Raw genomic sequence first — 4,923 nt, 5'->3', positions numbered from 1 at the left:
TTCTTCTCTTCGGTTGCTCTTGTTTTATCTCATTTCTTCTCTTCGGTTGCTCTTGCTTTACCTCATTTTTTCTCTTCGGTTGCTCTTGCTTTACCTCATTTCTTCTCTTCAGTTGCTCTTGCTTTACCTCATTTCTTCTCTTCGGTTGCTCTTGCTTTACCTCATTTCTTCTCTTCGGTTTCTCTTGCTTTACCTCATTTTTTCTCTTCGGTTTCTCTTGCTTTACCTCATTTCTTCTCTTTGGTTGCTCTTGCTTTACCTCATTTCTTCTCTTCGGTTTCTCTTGCTTTACCTCATTTCTTCTCTTCGGTTGCTCTTGTTTTATCTCATTTCTTCTCTTCGGTTGCTCTTGCTTTACCTCATTTCTTCTCTTCGGTTGCTCTTGTTTTATCTCATTTCTTCTCTTCGGTTGCTCTTGCTTTACCTCATTTTTTCTCTTCGGTTGCTCTTGCTTTACCTCATTTCTTCTCTTCGGTTGCTCTTGCTTTACCTCATTTCTTCTCTTCGGTTTCTCTTGCTTTACCTCATTTCTTCTCTTCGGTTTCTCTTGCTTTACCTCATTTCTTCTCTTCGGTTTCTCTTGCTTTACCTCATTTCTTCTCTTTGGTTGCTCTTGCTTTACCTCATTTCTTCTCTTCGGTTTCTCTTGCTTTACCTCATTTCTTCTCTTCGGTTTCTCTTGCTTTACCTCATTTCTTCTCTTCGGTTGCTCTTGCTTTACCTCATTTTTTCTCTTCGGTTGCTCTTGCTTTACCTCATTTCTTCTCTTCGGTTGCTCTTGTTTTATCTCATTTCTTCTCTTCGGTTGCTCTTGCTTCCTTGTATCTTTTCTTCAGTTGCTCTTGCTTTACCTCATTTCTTCTCTTCGGTTGCTCTTGCTTCCTTGTATCTTTTCTTCAGTTGCTCTTGCTTTACCTCATTTCTTCTCTTCGGTTGCTCTTGTTTTATCTCATTATTTCTCTTCGGTTGCTCTTGCTTTACCTCATTTTTTCTCTTCAGTTGCTCTTGCTTCCTTGTGTCTTTTCTTCAGTTGCTCTTGCTTAACCTCATTTCTTCTCTTCGGTTGCTCTTGATTTATCTCATTTCTTCTCTTCGGTTGCTCTTGTTTTATCTCATTTCTTCTCTTCGGTTGCTCTTGCTTTACCTCATTTCTTCGGTTGCTCTTGTTTTATCTCATTTCTTCTCTTCGGTTGCTCTTGTTTTATCTAATTTCTTCTCTTTGGTTGTTCTTCTTTTTATCCCATTTCTTCTCTTCGGTTGCTCTTGCTTTACCTCATTTCTTCTCTTCGGTTTTTCTTCTTTTTATCCCATTTCTTCTCTTCGGTTGCTCTTGCTTTACCTCATTTCTTCTCTTTGGCTGCTCTTCCTTCATCTCATTTTTTCTCTTCGGTTGCTCTTGCTTTACCTCATTTCTTCTCTTCGGTTGCTCTTGTTTTATCTCATTTCTTCTCTTCGGTTGCTCTTGCTTCCTTGTATCTTTTCTTCAGTTGCTCTTGCTTTACCTCATTTCTTCTCTTCGGTTGCTCTTGCTTCCTTGTATCTTTTCTTCAGTTGCTCTTGCTTTACCTCATTTCTTCTCTTCGGTTGCTCTTGTTTTATCTCATTATTTCTCTTCGGTTGCTCTTGCTTTACCTCATTTTTTCTCTTCAGTTGCTCTTGCTTCCTTGTGTCTTTTCTTCAGTTGCTCTTGCTTAACCTCATTTCTTCTCTTCGGTTGCTCTTGATTTATCTCATTTCTTCTCTTCGTTTGCTCTTGTTTTATCTCATTTCTTCTCTTCGGTTGCTCTTGCTTTACCTCATTTCTTCGGTTGCTCTTGTTTTATCTCATTTCTTCTCTTCGGTTGCTCTTGTTTTATCTAATTTCTTCTCTTTGGTTGTTCTTCTTTTTATCCCATTTCTTCTCTTCGGTTGCTCTTGCTTTACCTCATTTCTTCTCTTCGGTTTTTCTTCTTTTTATCCCATTTCTTCTCTTCGGTTGCTCTTGCTTTACCTCATTTCTTCTCTTTGGCTGCTCTTCCTTCATCTCATTTCTTCTCTTCGGTTGCTCTTGCTTTAACTCATTTCTTCTCTTCGGTTGTTCTTTTTATCCCATTTCTTCTCTTCGGTTGCTCTTGCCTTACCTCATTTCTTCTCTTCAGTTGCTCTTGCTTTACCTCATTTCTTCTCTTCAGTTGCTCTTGCTTTACTTCATTTCTTCACTTCTGTTGTTCTTCTTTTTATCCCATTTCTTCTCTTCGGTTGCTCTTGCTTTACCTCATTTCTTCTCTTCGGTTGCTCTTGCTTTACCTCATTTCTTCTCTTTGGCTGCTCTTTCTTTATCTCATTTCTTCTTTTTGGTTGCTCTTGCTTTACCTCATTTCTTCTCTTCGGTTGCTCTTGCTTTACCTCATTTCTTCTCTTCGGCTGCTCTTTCTTTACCTCATTTTTTCTCTTTGGCTGCTCTTTCTTTATCTCATTTCTTCTTTTTGGTTGCTCTTGCTTTATCTCATTTCTTCTCTTCGGTTGCTCTTGCTTTACCTCATTTCTTCTCTTCGGTTGCTCTTTCTTTACCTCATTTCTTCTCTTCGGTTGCTCTTTCTTTACCTCATTTCTTCTCTTCAGCTGCTCTTTCTTTACCTCATGTCTTCTCTTCGGATGCTCTTTCTTTACCTAATTTCTTCTCTTCGGATGCTCTTTCTTTACCTAATTTCTTCTCTTCGGTTGCTCTTGCTTTACCTCATTTCTTCTCTTCGGCTGCTCTTTTTTTTACCTCATTTCTTCTCTTCGGTTGCTCTTGCTTTACCTCATTTCTTCTTTTCGGTTGCAATTGCTTTACCTTGTTTCTTCTCTTTGGTTACTCTTGCTTTGCCTCGTTTCTTCTCTTTGGTTACTCTTGCTTTACCTCGTTTCTTCTCTTCGGCTGCTCTTTCTTTACCTCATTTCTTCTCTTCGGCTGCTCTTTCTTTAAATCATTTCTTCTCTTCAATTACTCTTGCTTTACCTCATTTCTTCTCTTCGGCTGCTCTTTCTTTACCTCATTTCTTCTCTTCAGCTGCTCTTTCTTTACCTTGTTTCTTCTCTTCGGTTGCTCTTGCTTTACCTCATTTCTTCTCTTCGGCTGCTCTTTCTTTACCTCATTTCTTCTCTTCGGTTGCTCTTGCTTTACCTCGTTTCTTCTCTTCGGTTGCTCTTGCTTTACCTCATTTTTTCTCTTCGGTTGCTCTTGCTTTACCTCGTTTCTTCTCTTCGGCTGCTCTTTCTTTACCTCATTTCTTCTCTTCGGTTGCTCTTGCTTTACCTCATTTTTTCTCTTTGGTTGCTCTTGCTTTACCTCGTTTCTTCTCTTCGGCTGCTCTTGCTTTACCTCATTTCTTCTCTTCGGTTGCTCTTGCTTTACCTCATTTCTTCTCTTCAGTTGCTCTTGCTTTACCTCATTTCTTCTCTTCAGCTGCTCTTTCTTTACCTCATGTCTTCTCTTCGGATGCTCTTTCTTTACCTAATTTCTTCTCTTCGGATGCTCTTTCTTTACCTAATTTCTTCTCTTCGGTTGCTCTTGCTTTACCTCATTTCTTCTCTTCGGCTGCTCTTTTTTTTACCTCATTTCTTCTCTTCGGTTGCTCTTGCTTTACCTCATTTCTTCTTTTCGGTTGCAATTGCTTTACCTTGTTTCTTCTCTTTGGTTACTCTTGCTTTGCCTCGTTTCTTCTCTTTGGTTACTCTTGCTTTACCTCGTTTCTTCTCTTCGGCTGCTCTTTCTTTACCTCATTTCTTCTCTTCGGCTGCTCTTTCTTTAAATCATTTCTTCTCTTCAATTACTCTTGCTTTACCTCATTTCTTCTCTTCGGTTGCTCTTGCTTTACCTCATTTCTTCTCTTCGGCTGCTCTTTCTTTACCTCATTTTTTCTCTTTGGCTGCTCTTTCTTTATCTCATTTCTTCTTTTTGGTTGCTCTTGCTTTATCTCATTTCTTCTCTTCGGTTGCTCTTGCTTTACCTCATTTCTTCTCTTCGGTTGCTCTTTCTTTACCTCATTTCTTCTCTTCGGTTGCTCTTTCTTTACCTCATTTCTTCTCTTCAGCTGCTCTTTCTTTACCTCATGTCTTCTCTTCGGATGCTCTTTCTTTACCTAATTTCTTCTCTTCGGATGCTCTTTCTTTACCTAATTTCTTCTCTTCGGTTGCTCTTGCTTTACCTCATTTCTTCTCTTCGGCTGCTCTTTTTTTTACCTCATTTCTTCTCTTCGGTTGCTCTTGCTTTACCTCATTTCTTCTTTTCGGTTGCAATTGCTTTACCTTGTTTCTTCTCTTTGGTTACTCTTGCTTTGCCTCGTTTCTTCTCTTTGGTTACTCTTGCTTTACCTCGTTTCTTCTCTTCGGCTGCTCTTTCTTTACCTCATTTCTTCTCTTCGGCTGCTCTTTCTTTAAATCATTTCTTCTCTTCAATTACTCTTGCTTTACCTCATTTCTTCTCTTCGGCTGCTCTTTCTTTACCTCATTTCTTCTCTTCAGCTGCTCTTTCTTTACCTTGTTTCTTCTCTTCGGTTGCTCTTGCTTTACCTCATTTCTTCTCTTCGGCTGCTCTTTCTTTACCTCATTTCTTCTCTTCGGTTGCTCTTGCTTTACCTCGTTTCTTCTCTTCGGTTGCTCTTGCTTTACCTCATTTTTTCTCTTCGGTTGCTCTTGCTTTACCTCGTTTCTTCTCTTCGGCTGCTCTTTCTTTACCTCATTTCTTCTCTTCGGTTGCTCTTGCTTTACCTCATTTTTTCTCTTTGGTTGCTCTTGCTTTACCTCGTTTCTTCTCTTCGGCTGCTCTTGCTTTACCTCATTTCTTCTCTTCGGTTGCTCTTGCTTTACCTCATTTCTTCTCTTCAGTTGCTCTTGCTTTACCTCATTTCTTCTCTTCAGCTGCTCTTTCTTTACCTCATGTCTTCTCTTCGGATGCTCTTT

This window comes from Xenopus tropicalis, chromosome 8, assembly GCF_000004195.4.
Source record: "Xenopus tropicalis strain Nigerian chromosome 8, UCB_Xtro_10.0, whole genome shotgun sequence".
Lineage (NCBI taxonomy): Eukaryota > Metazoa > Chordata > Amphibia > Anura > Pipidae > Xenopus > Xenopus tropicalis.
This window is presented reverse-complemented; position numbering follows the sequence as displayed.